The sequence below is a fragment of the Lycium barbarum genome, chromosome 5 (assembly GCF_019175385.1).
Source record: "Lycium barbarum isolate Lr01 chromosome 5, ASM1917538v2, whole genome shotgun sequence".
Lineage (NCBI taxonomy): Eukaryota > Viridiplantae > Streptophyta > Magnoliopsida > Solanales > Solanaceae > Lycium > Lycium barbarum.
The window spans coordinates 76,112,400-76,127,083 of record NC_083341.1 but is presented as its reverse complement, the minus strand read 5'-3'; the positions used below and the strand labels follow the sequence as shown (position 1 = coordinate 76,127,083).

Here is a 14,684-nt window from a genome sequence, read left to right as displayed (position 1 = left end):
AGAGGGCTTCTCATCTATTTCAGCCCCATTGACAAAGTTAACCCAGAAGTCGGCTAAATTCCAGTGGAGTGATGCCTGTGAGCGTAGCTTCCAAGAGTTGAAAAACAGGCTGACCTCAGCGCCAGTGCTAACACTTCCAGAAGGATCAGATGACTATATAGTGTATTGTGACGCCTCTGGTGTGGGATTAGGATGTGTATTGATGCAGAATGGGAAAGTTATAGCATATGCTTCGAGACAGTTGCGAAAACATGAACAGAATTACCCCACTCATGATCTTGAGCTAGCTGCGGTCATTCATGCATTGAAAATATAGAGACACTACTTATATGGTGTGCACGTGGACATCTATACGGATCACAAAAGCCTTCAATATATTTTCAAACAGAAGGAGTTGAACCTGCGGCAAAGGAGATGGTTAGAATTACTGAAGGATTATGATGTGAACATTCTATATCATCCAGGGAAGGCGAATGTAGTAGCAGATGCACTTAGCCACCGATCGATGGGTAGTTTATGTGGATTTCCTTCGGAAAAGCGAGAAATGGTTCGTGAAGTCCATCGGTTAGCAAGTCTCGGCGTACGGCCCATTGATTCAGGAGATGCAGGTATTAGCGTCAATGACCCCACAGTTTCATCATTGAATCTAGAAGTGAAGGAACGAAAATATGAAGATCCTTAGTTAAGCCACTATCGAGATCTATCTCAGGAAAAGGAAGAGTCTCCATTTGAAGTTTCCATATAAGGGGTTCTTAGATATCGAGGCCGGCTATGTGTACCGAATGTGGAAAACTTGCGCCAACGGATTTTAGAGGAAGCACATTATTCCCGGTATTCTATTCATCCAGGTGCAAACAAGATGTACCACGATCTCAGATTGGTATACTGGTGGGATGGCATGAAGCGAGACATAGCAGAATTTGTAGCACAGTGTCCGAATTGCCAGCAAGTGAAGGCCGAGCATCAAAAGCCAAGAGGGTTATTGCAAGCAATGGAAATTCCTACGGGGAAATGGGAAGAGATTAACATGGATTTTGTGGTAGGATTACCCCGTACGCGAGGGAAGTATGATTCTATATGGGTGATCGTGGATAGACTCATGAAAGCAGCTCATTTTCTCCCCGTTAGAACCACATATTCAGCGGAAGATTATGCTAAATCGTATCTCAAGGAGATTGTACGACTTCACGGTATTCCTTTGGCCATTATCACAGACAGAGGGGCACAGTTCACAGCCAAGTTCTGAAAGTCCTTCCAAGAAGGTGTAGGTACCCAAGTTAAGCTCAGCACGGCGTTCCATCCACAGACTGACGGACAAGCCGAGCACACTATTCAGACCTTAGAGGATATGCTACGGGCATGTGTATTGGACTTTGGCGGTAATTGGGATGAGCATTTGCCTCTTATTGAATTTGCCTAAATAAGAGCTATCATTCCAGCATTCAAATGGCCCCGTACGAGGCCTTATATGGAAGAAAATGCAGATCTCCAATTGGATGGTTTGAAACCGGAGAAGTACAATTGATAGGCCATGACTTGATCCAACAAGCAGTTGAAAAGGTTAAAGTGATTCGAGACCGACTGTTAACAGCTCAAAGTCGCCAAAAGTCTTATGCAGATAATCGCCGATGAAGGGAGTGATGCGATTTGGCAAGAAAGTAAAGCTAAGTCCCAGATATATCGGACCCTACCAAATCATTCGCAAGGTGGGTCGAGTAGCCTACGAATTGGACTTGCCTTCAGAGCTCGAATCCGTGCATCCAGTATTCCATGTTTCGATGCTCCGCAAGTGTATTGGAGACCCAACAAGAATAGTCCCGATTGATGATGTCCAAGTAACAGAGGAGCTAACATATGAGGAGATGCCCATTGCCATTTTGGATAGACAAGTACGAAGGCTTCGGAATAAAGAGGTTGCTTCAGTCAAAGTTCTATGGCGGAACAATAATCGGGAAGAAATGACTTGGGAAGCGGAGGAGAAGATGAAATCCATGTACCCCCATTTGTTCCAATCCCCGGAAGAGATTCAAGATGAGACGTCGATGGTGTAAGGTATGTATGTTTTAATTTTATGTTTTTAGTCGTGTGTGGCCATAAAAGTGTTGATGTTGTGATATAGCCCTGTGAGGCGAAGATATTGTGGGTCGTTATAATGGAAAGGTAATATCCAAATCACAAAGGAAACTCTGGCAAAATTAATTTTTTTCCAGAATCCCCGAGTGTCGAACATTCGAGGACGAATGTTCCAAAAGGGGGGAAGAATGTTACACCTCGGAAATTTCGTCGTACTTGTATGATGAGTGGAATGATGAAAAATCGAGTGAATGATGTTTTATTAAGTCGGGAATGGCTAATTAAGAATTTTTGGAAATAAGAAAGTCGCGGAAAAATTTTCAGCACAGTGGTCGTATATGGCACTATACGGCCAGTAAAGTGATTTACGGAACGTATAGTGCAGTCGTCCTCCAGCTTGTCAAAATCTCAACTTTCCGTAAATGTTGAATATGGTTAAATACAACCCAGTTTACGGCCCGTAAACTGGTTTACGGACCGTGAACCAGGTCGTAAACTACCATGTCCATCAGCCAAAACTTTCTATCTTTGAAATGGTTAAACACGACTTGGAGGACGGAGGCCCGTAAACTGGTTTACGGACCGTAAACCTCAGTCGTAAATCGCCATAATACCCAGCAAAACTTTCTGTTATTGGAATGTTTAAAAACGACCACAGTGGACGGACCGTAAATCAAAATACGGTCCGTATATGGTGGTTTACGACCACTGTTCACCCCGACAAGAATTCATTAAAGATCAGATTTGTGATTTTTAAAAGGGACTTAAGCCTCATTTCACTTCATTTTCATCCATACACCTCAAGAGACATTCTAGAACTCTCCAAATAATTCCTCCACAAGAATTCAAGAGAATTAAAGGGAACATCAAGACCAACAACACTAATTTCGTAGAATCAAGGGTAAGAACTCAATAAAGGGTCATCTAAGTGAAGAAATTCCCAAGAAGGTGGGACTAGGGTTTTGGCTAAGTGAAGTATTTCAACTTAAGGATTGTTCAACCATCATCCAAGGTAAGTTTCATGATTATTCCATGTTGTTTGAAGTATTGGAAAGCTTACACTTGAAATGTAGAAGAACATAGAAATGGGTCATTATTGAGTAAATAGTGACATAAATGAATGATAGTGGAATTGAACTATGAATATTGAAGTGTTGTGAATACAAATACATTATAAATGATGTTCTTATCATGAAACAAGCATTAAATGCATGAAAACTCAAGGATGAGCTAGAAGTAGAAATAAAGGAAAATTGGAGGAAAATGGTGGATTTTGCCAAATGTACGTAAATGACGATTGTCGATTATGATATTGCGAATAATTTTATGAATATTGGGAGTTGATATAGAACGTGAGAAAAGTAGTATGAGCGAAGGAAGCGTTGTCCGACTTCTCCTAGAATTAGCGACACGTTCTTATAGTCAGTTACTAATGTCGATACGAATTCTCTTATGAAGGTAACGACATGATATCGACGGAGAACAAGTGAGCGATATCTTAGCTAAACGACCAAGGTATGTGAGGCTAGTCCTTCTTTCTAATGGCATGAATACTTTAACTTGAATCCCTATTCTTTTCATAAGTTCTTGCATTCTAAGAAGTTAAAAGCTTATACTTATGAATGTCTATATGAGATGAGTTATACGATATGATGACACTAGAATGATGATGATGTTATTCCTTGCCTACACTCACCTTATGTACTAGTCCTTTCAAGGTGAGGCGGAATGTCCATGATGGTTTCATAATGTAATCGGGGGATCACGACCTTACGTCACGCAGATAGAGTAAAGTTGATCATGAGTCTTATATACGTATTATGATAAGATAAGTATTTTATGATAAGCATATTACTATGAGCATTTATATTGAGCATGTCATGAGCATTTCACACCGGGCCTAGTTGGCCGGGCAGACACCGCTTCGGCGGGCGGTGATATGGATACACCCCGACCTATGGGCGTGGGCAGACACCACTAGTGGGCGGCATGAGATGGTACCCCGGACGCGGGAGGCCTGGACGCGGGCTAATATTATTGATTATCACATCGTTACGACATGGACGGGTAGCTTGCACATGATGCATACATGTTATGATAATGAGTATGAGTAAGATAGCATGCATTACTTCATTTATGATTATCAGTCAGATCCATATGTCTCATGTTGATGTTAGTCCCATATTACTGATGTCTCCTTTCATTATGTATGCCTCTCATACTCGGTACAATATTCGTACTGACGTCCTTTCTTCGGACGCTGTGTTCATGCCCACAGGTAGACAGGGAGGAGAGCTTGGCCCAGGTCCTCAGTAGCTATCAGCTGATAGATAGCACTCCATGTTCGGAGGTGCTTATGACTATTCTTTTGATGTACATTCATATATGCATATTTTGAGCATGACGGAGTCTTGTTCCGTCCATGTATTCATTATTTTAGTAGAGGCTCATAGATACGCAGTGTGGGTTAGATGGTCTCACAAGATGTTTTCACATGTATGTATATTATTTTGATGGCCAAGGGGAAAATGTATATAAAGTATTTATATTTTGATTAAATATGATTTTCCTACAATTGGTATGTAAAATTGATAAAAGAGTATTAAATGAGCAAGATAAGCAGTAGAATGAGCGGTGCTCGGTAACTAGCACCGGGTACCCATCGTGGCCCCTAGCTGGGTCGTGACACTCACCAAGGGCCGGGGCACGTTATATGTTTCCATGATATATATGATTTACCGCGTCCCTTACGGGAGGGCCGGGGCACGTTATATGCATATGTGGTATCTGATTCTGTCATGCATGATCTGTGTTTGCAAAGTCAGCGCTTTGGCAGTCTATACGTTCTGTATCCCTTCTGGCATATGACATGATTTGTGTCTGGAAAATAAGCATTTTGGTACTCTGGATAACGTGCTTACATTTGTACTGTCTGTTCGGTTATGGTTCTGTTTTCTGTATTCCATGCCTTACATACTCAGTACATATTCCGTACTGACCCCCTTTCTTCGGGGGCTGCGTTTCATGCCGCGCAGGTACACCCAGATGAGTAGAAGTCATTACAGAAGATGTTCCAGCGAAGTTGGTAGGCTCCACTTGTCCCTGGAGTGCTGCCGAGTCAGAGTATCTGTGTCGTAATGTCTGATTAATGCTAGAGACTTTGCAGACAGTGTCGTGGGTATTGGTTGTCAGTCTGTAAGCGGCTCCACCAGCCGATATGTCATTCTGTGTTATGTAATAAATTTTATATAACTACAGATTTTGTTTAATTTTGAGAATGGTAAAAGAAAATTTCAAAGGCTTAATATGTATTTTACTTGTATTTGATTTTCAGAGTCCGAAGAAATGACGTGTGTAATAAGAATCTGTGGGTTCGCTCGGCTCCGGATATGGGGTCGGGTGCCCATCACATCCTAGTGGAATTAGGGTGTGACATTCTTCGAGATCTAGCTTATTTTTTGGAAAAAAATATATTAAATGGACGAAAATGAGCATAGTTCGAAGAAAAAGAGGGATGAAACACGAGGACTTCCAAAGGGGGTCACCCATCCTATTACTACTCTCGCCCAAGCACGCTTAACTTCAGAGTTCCAACGAGATTCGGTGCGTTAGTGATGGTATGGTCACATCCATCAGTCCTTCCACTCAAAATTCTCTTAAACCCTTTCCTCCCCCTCCCCATTCTCGAAAAATTAGGCGCATAAGTGAAAACTTTCAAATACGCGTAACTTCACGCTCTGTTATCTGTTTTATGCGATTCTTTTTTTGATCTTTAGTATTTCTCCGACATCTAACTTATTTTTGAAAAAAATAATATTAAACAAATGACAATGAGCGTAGTCCGAACAAATGGAGGGTAGCAACACAAGGACTTCCAGGGGGTCACCCATCCTATTACTACTCTCGCCCAAGCGTACTTAGTTTCGGAGTACTGATGGTATATGGTGCGTTAGTGCTGGTATGATTGCATCCATCAGTTTCAATGCTCTAAATTGTCTTAAACCTTTTCCTCCCTCTTCCCCTTCTCTAAAAATAATGCGCGTTTGTGGAAACCTTTAAATACGCGTAACTGCACGCTGCGTTATCTTTTTTATGCAATTCTTTTTTTGATCATGAGTATTTCTTTGAGATATAGCTTATTTTTAGAAAAACAAAATATTAAACAGACGAAAATGAGCGTAGTCTGAACAAATGGAGGGTAGCAACACGAGGACTTCTCAGGGGATCACCCATCCTAGTACTACTCTCGCCCAAGCATGCTAAACTTTAGAGTTCTGATAGGATCCAGTGCGTTAGTGCTGGTATGATCACATCCATCCGTCCTAGCGCTCAATTTTCTCTTAAACCCTTTCTTGGCCCCTCCCCTGCGGTAAGAATAATGCGCTTTAGTGCAAACCTTTAGATACGCATAACTTCGCGCTCCGTTATCCGTTTTATACGATTCTTTTCTTGATCTTGAGCATTTACCCGAGATTTAGCTTATTTTAAAAAAATATATATACTAAACAGACGAAAATAGGCGTAATCTGGACAAAAGGACGGATGCAACACGATGACTTCCCGAGGGGTCACCCATCTTAGTACTACTCTCGCCCAAGAACGCTTAAGTTCAGAGTTCTGATGGGATCCGGTGCGTTAGTGCTGGTATGAACGCATCCATCAGTCGTAGCGCTCAAAATTCTCTTAAACACTTTCCTCCCTCTCCCCCTTCTCGAAAAATAAGGCGCGAAAGTGCAAACCTTGAAATACGCGTAACTTCACGCTCCTTTATCTGGTTTATACGATTCTTTTTTTGATCTTAAGTATTTCTCCGAGATCTAGCTTATTTTTCAAAAACAAAAGTATATTAACAGACAAAAATGAGCGTGGTCCAGACAAAAGTAGGGATGCAACACGAGGACTTCCTAGGGGGTCACCCATTCTATTACTACTCTTGGCCAAGCGTGCTTAATTTCGGAGTTCTGATGGGATCCGGTGCGTTAGTGCTGGTATGATCATATCCATCAGTCGTAGTGCTATAAATTCTCTTAATCCCTTTCCTCCCTCTTCCCCTTCTTTCAAAATAATGCGCGTAAGTGGAAACCTTTAAATACGCGTAACTTCGCGATCCGTTATCCGTTTTATGCGATTCTTTTTTTGATTTTGAGTATCTTTCAGAAATCTTGCTTAGTTGTAACACCCCGAAATTTTTAAACTAACACTTGAATTTTTGATTGACCATATCTTGATAGTAAGGGTATATTTTACTTCACACATTCTGTACGTGAATTTGATGATATTTGGAAGTTGTTTGAAGTGTTATTGGTAGTTATGTAAACTACTCCTACAATTATTATCTTAGTAACTTATTAAATGAATTTGATATTTACGTATTTAGGGCAGCTCCCTTTTTGTATTTTTCCACAAAAAAAAAAGTTTGTAGTTATCCAAAGGTAAATATATACCTTGTTGGCTAAGTTTTTTCTCCACCTCCTCTTGATATTTCATTTTCTCCACCAACTAAAACCCCAAAAGCTTCTCTTCTTTCATAATGTTCATCCACAAAATCAACCATCAAGACTTGTTTTGGTTGAGCCACAAGACACTCCACACGATTGAGGTAAGTTGCAAAACCCGTTTTTGAACTGGACAACTGTTAGTGTTTTCAGCATAATTCCTTGTATAAAATTTAGTTTTAAGTGATCCAAGATGTTCTAAAAGTCTATTTCATAGATCTACAACTTTTGTTCAGGCTCCAAAACTCAGTTTTGTATTTATTCGAAAAGGGGTGATGAAGTGTAAGGAAGGTGCTGCCCAGATTTTATTTTACAAACCCTCCATGTACTACTGTTAGTATTTTGGGCATATATTTTTGTACGAAAGTGCTACTGGGGTGATTTAAATTTCTATAGAACCCTAATACATATATCCAACACATTCGTTAAGACCACAAAGTCTATTTTTTGTTGTTTACCCCTCTGAAACTGAGTCACAATACAAGACAGTAGTACTGTCCAGAATTTCTGTTTTGCTAGTTTACGGTGATTCTCCCCGATATCGTGGTTAGTTTTGATGTGCTGAAACTATTGTACTTAATTAGATATTTGATTGTGTGTTAAAGGCATATATATATATATATATATATATATATATACTGTTGTAAAAGCTAAGGGAAATTGGCTAAGGAAGTCGACATATTTACTTGATCGCTGCTTTGGGATTTATAACTTCTTAATGTTTGTTTGAACTCTAGAAGCTCTAAAGCTCCAAGGTTTGCACCTAAACTTGAACTTTTCATTCCGTTTGTTTTGGTTGAGGTATTTTGAGAAGCTTGAATCTTGGTGAAATAATATCTACTTTAAATTGTTGGCATATTGGCTTTGTTGCTACTTTGATAGCGTACTTGCTTTGTGGGCTGAGAAGAATATCTTGAGACACATCTATATGATAACATGATCATTGAGAGTATAATTTTGTAATTGATTTATAAGTATGCACCTTTGAAACTTGTTCACACGGGTCTATTTCCGCTACTAAATTACTGTGAATATCTTATTAAACAAAAATTTTTTTATCGCTGAAGTATGAAATTTGCTTTGGTTTCGCAAGTGGATCCTTCCAAAAAGGGGGTGATAGATTATTTTTTGAAAAAAATATATTAAACGGACAAAAATGACAGTAGTCTAGAGAAAAAGAGGGATGCAACAAGAGGACTTCCTAAGGGGTCACCCATCCTAGAACTACTCTCGCCAATGCGCGCTTAACTTCAGTGCTTTGATGGGATCCGGTGCGTTAGTGCTGGTATGATCGCATCCATCAGTCTTAGCGCTCAAAATTCTCTTACACCCTTTCCTCCCCTTCCCCCTTCTCGAAAAATAAGGCGAGTAAGTGTAAACCTTTAAATACGCGTAACTTCATGCACCGTTATCTGTTTTATGCGATTAAATTTTTGATCTTGAGTATTTCTCCGAGATCTAGCTTATGTTTGGAGAAAACAATATATTAAAGAGATGAAAATGAGCGCAGTCCTGACAAAAGGAGGGATGCAAAACGATGACTTCCCGAGGGGTCACCCATCCTAGTACTTCTCTCACCCAAGCACGCTTAACTTTGGAGTTCTGATGGGATCCGGTGCATTACTGCTGGTATGATCGTATCCATTAGTCCTTGCGCTCAAAATTCTCTTAAACCCTTTCCTCCCCTTCCCCCCTTCTCGAAAAATAAGGCCTGTAACTGAAAACCATTAAATACACGTAACTTCATGCTTCGTTATCTGTTTTATACTATTTTTTTTATCTTGAGTATTTCTCCGAGAACAAGTTTATTTTTCTACAAAAATATATTAAACAGACGAAAATGAGCGTAGTCCGGATAAAAGGAGGGATGCAGCACAAGGACTTCCCCGAGAGTCACCCATCCAATTACTACTGTCACACAAGCATGCTTAATTTCGGAGTTCTGATGGGATCTGCTACGTTAGTGCTGCTATGATCGCATCCTTCAGTTTCAGCGCTCTAAATTGTCTTAAACCCTATCCTCCCTCTTCCCCTTCTAAAAAAATAATGCGCGTAAGTGGAAACCTTTAAATAAACGTAACTTTACGCTCGGTTATCCATTTTATGCGATTCTTTTTTTTTTATTTTGAGTATTTTTCGAAAATCTAGTTTATTTTTCAAAAAAAAATATATTAAATAGACAAAAATGAGCGTAGTCCGGAGACAAATAGGGATGCAACACGAGGACTTCCCAGGGGGTAACCCATTATAGTACTACCCTCGCCCAAGCACGCTTATATTCTGAGTTTTGATGGGATCCGGTGCGTTAGTGCAGGTATGATCGCATCCATCACTCCCTGCGTTCAAAATTCTCTTAATACCATTCCTCCTCTTCTCCCTTCTTTAAACTGCAAACCTTTAAATACGCGTAACTTCACGCTCCGTTATCGGTTTTATGCGATTCCTTTTTTGATCTTGAGTATTTCTCCGAGATCTATCTTAATTGTTAGAAAACAAAATATATTAAACAGATGAAAATGAGCGTCCGGACAAATGGAGGGAAGCAACGCAAGGACTTCTCAGAGGGTTACCCATCCTAGTACTACTCTAGCCCAAGCATGCTTGGCTTCAGAGTTATGATGAGATCTAGTGCGTTAGTGCTTAGTATGATCACATCCATCCGTCCTAGCGCTCAATTTTCACTTAAACCCTTTCCTCCCCCTCCCCGTTGTCTAAAAATATGGCGAGTAAGTGCAAACCTTAAAATACGCATAACTTCGCGCTCCGTTATTTGTTTTATACGATTCGTTTTTTGATCTTGAGGTTTTTTTTTTTTCAGATTTAGCTTATTTTAAAATAAAATATATATGAAAGAGACGAAAATGAGCGTAGTCAGGACAAAAGAAGGGATGCAAAGCGATGTCTTCCTGAGGGGTCACCCACCTTAGTACTGCTCTCGCCCAAACACGCTTAACTTCGGAGTTCTGATGGGATCCGGTGCGTTTGGGCTGGTATGATCGCATCCATCAGTCGTAGTACTCAAAATTCGCTTAAACCCTTTCCTCCTCCTTCCCCTTCTCGAATAATAAGGCCCTTAAGTGCAAATATTTAAATACGCATAACTTCACGCTTCGTTATCTGTTTTATGCGATTCTTTTTTTGATCTTGAGTATTTCTCCGAGATCTAGCTTATTTTTCATAAAAAAGAATATTAAATAGAAAAAAATGAGCATACTCCGGACAAAAGGAGGGATGCAACACGAGGTCCTAGGGGGTCACCCATCCTAGTACTACTCTCTCAAATTTCTCTGAAACCCTTTCTTCCCTGTCCCCCTTCACTAAAAATAAGGGGCGTAGGTGCAAACCTTTAAATACACATAACTTCACGCTCCGTTGTCCGTTTCATACAAGTCTTTTTTTTTATATTGAGTATTTTTCCGAGATTTAGCTTATTTTCTTTAACATAATATACTAAACAGACGAAAATGAGCATTGTCCGGACAAAAGGAGGGATGCAACACGATGAGTTCCCAGGTGTCACCCATCCTAGTACTACTGTCGCCCTAGCACGCTTAACTTCGGAGTTCTGATGGGATCCGGTGCGTTAGTGCTGGTATGATCGTATCCATTAGTCCTTGTGCTCAAAATTCTCTTAAACCCTTACCTCCCCCTCCCCCTTTTCGAAAAACAAGGCGCGTAACTGAAAACCTTTAAATACGCATAACTTCATGCTCCGTTATCTATTTTATGTGATTCTTTTTTTGATCATGAGTATTTCTCTGAGATCTAGCTTATTTTTACAAAAAAAAAAAATCAACAGAAGAAAATGAGCATAATCCGGACAAAAGGAGGGATGCAACATGATGACTTCCCGGGGGGTCACCCATCCTAGTACTACCCTCACCCTGCTTAACTTCGGAGTTCTGATGGGATCTGGTGCATTAGTGCTGGTATGATCGTATCCATTAGTCCTTGCGCTCAAAATTCTCTTAAACCCTTTCCTCCCCCCCCCCCCCCCCCCCCTTCTCGAAAAATAAGGCACGTAACTTAAAACCGTTATATACGTGTAACTTCATGCTCTGTTATCTATTTTATGCTATTCTTTTTTTTATCATGAGTATTTCTCAGAGATCTAGCTTATTTTTTGAAAAACAACATACTAAACAGACAAAAATGAGCGTAGTCCTGACCAAATGAGGGATGCAACACGATGACTTCCCGGGGGGTCACCCATCCTAGTACAACTCTCGCCCACGCACAGTTAACTTCGGAGTTCTGATGGGATCCGGTGTGTTAGTGCTGATATGATTGTATCTATTAGTCCTTGTGCTCAAAATTCTCTTAAACCCTCTCCTACCCCTCCCCCTTTTCGAATAACAAGGCACGTAACAAAAAAACCTTTAAATACACATAACTTCACGCTCTGTTATCTGTTTTATGCGATTCTTTTTTTTTATCATGAGTATTTCTTCGAGATCTAGCTTATTTTTTTTTAAAAAAAAAAATTAAACAGACGAAAATGAGCATTGTCCGGACAAAAGGAGGGATGCAACATGATGACTTCCCGGGGGTCACCCATTCTAGTACTACCCTGGCCCAAGCATGCTTAACTTCAGAGTTCTGATGGGATCTGGTGCATTCGTGCTGGTATGATCGTATCCATTAGTCCTTGCGCTCAAAATTCTCTTAAACCCTTTCCTCCCCCTCCTCTTTCTCGAAATTAAGGCGCGTAACTGAAAACCGTTAAATACGCGTAATTTCACGCTCCGTTATATTTTTTATGCGATTCGTTTTTTGATCATGAGTATTTCTCAGAGATCTAGCTTATTTTTTTAAAAACAATAGATTAAACAGATGAAAATGAGCGTAGTCTGGAGAAAAAGAGGGATGCAACACGAGGACTTCCCAAGGGCTCACCCATCCTAGTACTACTCTAGCCCAAGCATGCTTAACTTTAGAGTTCTGATGGGATCCGGTGCTTCAGTTCCGGTATGATCGCATCCATCAGTCCTGGTGCTCAATTTTCTCTTAAACCCTTTCTACCCCGTCCCCCTTCTATAAAAATAAGGCGCATAAGTGCAAACCTTTAAATTAGCATAACTTCACGCTCCGTTTTCCGTTTTATATGATTCTTTTTTTGATCTTGAGTATTTCTTCGAGGTCTAGCTTATTTTTCAGAAAAAAATATATTAAATAGGCGAAAATGATCGTAGTCCGGACAAATGGAGGAAAGTAGCACGAGGACTTCTTAGGGGGTCACCCATCCTAGTACTACTCTCGCCCAAGCATGCTTATCTTCAGAGTTCTAATAGGATCCAGTGCGTTAGTGCTGGCATGATCATATCAATCCGTCCTAGCTCTCAATTTTCTCTTAAACCCTTTCCTCCCCTCCCGCTGCTCTAAAAATAAGGCGCGTAACTGCAAACCTTTAAATATGTAAAACTTCGCACTCCGTTATCATACAATTCTTATTTTGATAATGAGTATTTTTCCGCGATTTAGCTTTTTTTTTAAGAATATATATAGTAAACAAATGAAAATGAGCGTAGTCCGGACAAAAGGAGGGAGTCAACAAGAGGACTTCCCAGGGGGTCACCCATCCTAGTGCTACTCTCGCCCGAGCGCGCTTAACTTCGGAGTTCTGATGGGATTTGGTGCGCTAGTGCTGGTATGATCGCATCCATCAGTCCTAGCGCTCAATTATATCTAAAACCCTTTCTTCCCCGCCCCCTTCTCTAAAAATAAGCCGCGTAAGTGCAAACCTTTAAATACGCATAACATCGCGCTCCGTTATCCATTTTATACGATTATTTTTTTGATCTTAAGTATTTTTACGAGAATTAGCTTTTTTAAAAAAAAAAAATATTCTAAACAGACGAAAATGAGTGTAGTCCAGAGAAAAAGAGGGATGCAATACGAGGACTACCCAGGGGCTCACCCATCCTAGTACTACTCTAGCCAAGCACGCTAAACTTTGGAGTTCTAATGGGATCCAGTGCATTAGTGCTTGTATGATCGCATCCATCAGTTATTGCACTCAAAATTCTCTTAAACCCTTTCCTCCCCCTTCCTCTTCTCGAAAAAAAGGCGCGTAAGTGAAAACCATTATATACCCGTAACTTCACGCTCTGTTATCTGTTTTATTCAATTCCTTTTTTGACCATGAGTATTTCTCCGAGATCTAGCTTAGTTTTCCAAAAAAAAATATATATTAAACAGAAGAAAATGAGCATAGTCCGACCAAATGGAGGAAAGTAACACGAAGACTTCTCAGGGGATCACCCATCCTAGTACTGCTCTCACCCAAGCATGCTTATCTTTAGAGTTCTGATAGGATCCAGTGCGTTAGTGCTGGTATGATCACATCCATCCATCCTAGCTCTCAATTTTCTCTTAAACCCTTTTGCTCCCCCACCCGTTGCTCTGGAAATAAGGCGCGTAAGTGCAAACTTTTAAATACGCAAAACTTCGCGCTCCTTTATCATACGATTCTTTTTTTGATCTTGAGTATTTTTCCGAGATTTAGCGTATTTTTTTATAAAAATATATTAAACAGATGAAAACGAGCGTAGTCCGGACAAAAGGAGGGTTTTAACACGATGACTTCCCGGGGGGTCACCCATCCTAGTGCTACTTTCGCCCGAGCACGCTTAACTTCAGAGTTCTGATGGGATCCGGTACGTTGGTGCTGGTATGATCGCATCCACCAGTCCTAGCGCACAATTTTCTCTAAAACCCTTTCTTCCCCGCACCCCTTCTCTTAAAATAAGGCGCGTAAGTGCAAACCTTTAAATACGCATAACTTCGCGCTCCGTTATCCGTTTCATAAAATTCATTTTTTGATCTTGAGTATTTTTACGATAATTATCTTATTTAAAAAAACATACTAAACAGATGAAAATGAGCATTGTCCGGACAAAAGGAGAGATGCAACATGATGACTTCCCGGGGGTTAACCCATTCTAGTACTACTGTCGCCCAAGTATGCTTAACTTCGGAGTTCTGATGGGATCCGGTGCATTAGTGCTAGTATGATCGCATCCATCAGTCCTTGCGCTCAAAATTCTCTTAAACCCTTTCCTCCCCCTACCCCTTCTCGAAAAAAGGCGTGTAAGTGAAAACCCTTAAATACGCATA

The 14,684-nt window shown here is 40.4% G+C and overlaps 8 non-coding genes and 14 pseudogenes across 8 annotated transcripts; all 22 read right to left on the bottom strand.

The window, feature by feature from the left end:
* Nucleotides 1-5,584: 5,584 nt before the first annotated feature.
* Nucleotides 5,585-5,704, bottom strand: LOC132643194 (5S ribosomal RNA; annotated as a pseudogene).
* Nucleotides 5,705-5,927: 223 nt separating this feature from the next.
* On the bottom strand, nucleotides 5,928-6,045 carry LOC132643372 (5S ribosomal RNA; annotated as a pseudogene).
* A 224-nt stretch (nucleotides 6,046-6,269) lies between these two features.
* LOC132642905 (5S ribosomal RNA) lies at nucleotides 6,270-6,388 on the bottom strand. The gene has a single exon (XR_009583387.1). It is a non-coding gene; the product is annotated as a 5S ribosomal RNA (ribosomal RNA).
* Nucleotides 6,389-6,612: 224 nt separating this feature from the next.
* On the bottom strand, nucleotides 6,613-6,731 carry LOC132642883 (5S ribosomal RNA). Its single transcript, XR_009583365.1, has one exon. It is a non-coding gene; the product is annotated as a 5S ribosomal RNA (ribosomal RNA).
* A 225-nt stretch (nucleotides 6,732-6,956) lies between these two features.
* On the bottom strand, nucleotides 6,957-7,075 carry LOC132643189 (5S ribosomal RNA; annotated as a pseudogene).
* A 1,673-nt stretch (nucleotides 7,076-8,748) lies between these two features.
* LOC132643276 (5S ribosomal RNA) lies at nucleotides 8,749-8,867 on the bottom strand (annotated as a pseudogene).
* A 225-nt stretch (nucleotides 8,868-9,092) lies between these two features.
* Nucleotides 9,093-9,211, bottom strand: LOC132642896 (5S ribosomal RNA). Its single transcript, XR_009583378.1, has one exon. It is a non-coding gene; the product is annotated as a 5S ribosomal RNA (ribosomal RNA).
* A 221-nt stretch (nucleotides 9,212-9,432) lies between these two features.
* On the bottom strand, nucleotides 9,433-9,551 carry LOC132643320 (5S ribosomal RNA; annotated as a pseudogene).
* A 226-nt stretch (nucleotides 9,552-9,777) lies between these two features.
* LOC132643402 (5S ribosomal RNA) lies at nucleotides 9,778-9,896 on the bottom strand. The gene has a single exon (XR_009583605.1). It is a non-coding gene; the product is annotated as a 5S ribosomal RNA (ribosomal RNA).
* A 209-nt stretch (nucleotides 9,897-10,105) lies between these two features.
* Nucleotides 10,106-10,225, bottom strand: LOC132643285 (5S ribosomal RNA; annotated as a pseudogene).
* A 228-nt stretch (nucleotides 10,226-10,453) lies between these two features.
* Nucleotides 10,454-10,572, bottom strand: LOC132642898 (5S ribosomal RNA). Its single transcript, XR_009583380.1, has one exon. It is a non-coding gene; the product is annotated as a 5S ribosomal RNA (ribosomal RNA).
* Nucleotides 10,573-11,056: 484 nt separating this feature from the next.
* Nucleotides 11,057-11,174, bottom strand: LOC132643314 (5S ribosomal RNA). Its single transcript, XR_009583595.1, has one exon. It is a non-coding gene; the product is annotated as a 5S ribosomal RNA (ribosomal RNA).
* Nucleotides 11,175-11,397: 223 nt separating this feature from the next.
* LOC132643211 (5S ribosomal RNA) lies at nucleotides 11,398-11,511 on the bottom strand (annotated as a pseudogene).
* A 233-nt stretch (nucleotides 11,512-11,744) lies between these two features.
* On the bottom strand, nucleotides 11,745-11,863 carry LOC132642903 (5S ribosomal RNA). The gene has a single exon (XR_009583385.1). It is a non-coding gene; the product is annotated as a 5S ribosomal RNA (ribosomal RNA).
* Nucleotides 11,864-12,090: 227 nt separating this feature from the next.
* Nucleotides 12,091-12,208, bottom strand: LOC132642947 (5S ribosomal RNA; annotated as a pseudogene).
* A 223-nt stretch (nucleotides 12,209-12,431) lies between these two features.
* On the bottom strand, nucleotides 12,432-12,550 carry LOC132643408 (5S ribosomal RNA). The gene has a single exon (XR_009583611.1). It is a non-coding gene; the product is annotated as a 5S ribosomal RNA (ribosomal RNA).
* Nucleotides 12,551-12,774: 224 nt separating this feature from the next.
* Nucleotides 12,775-12,893, bottom strand: LOC132643237 (5S ribosomal RNA; annotated as a pseudogene).
* Nucleotides 12,894-13,110: 217 nt separating this feature from the next.
* LOC132643199 (5S ribosomal RNA) lies at nucleotides 13,111-13,229 on the bottom strand (annotated as a pseudogene).
* Nucleotides 13,230-13,452: 223 nt separating this feature from the next.
* Nucleotides 13,453-13,570, bottom strand: LOC132642968 (5S ribosomal RNA; annotated as a pseudogene).
* Nucleotides 13,571-13,796: 226 nt separating this feature from the next.
* On the bottom strand, nucleotides 13,797-13,915 carry LOC132643143 (5S ribosomal RNA; annotated as a pseudogene).
* Nucleotides 13,916-14,133: 218 nt separating this feature from the next.
* On the bottom strand, nucleotides 14,134-14,252 carry LOC132643165 (5S ribosomal RNA; annotated as a pseudogene).
* Nucleotides 14,253-14,471: 219 nt separating this feature from the next.
* Nucleotides 14,472-14,590, bottom strand: LOC132643174 (5S ribosomal RNA; annotated as a pseudogene).
* Between the last annotated feature and the right edge of the window lie 94 nt (nucleotides 14,591-14,684).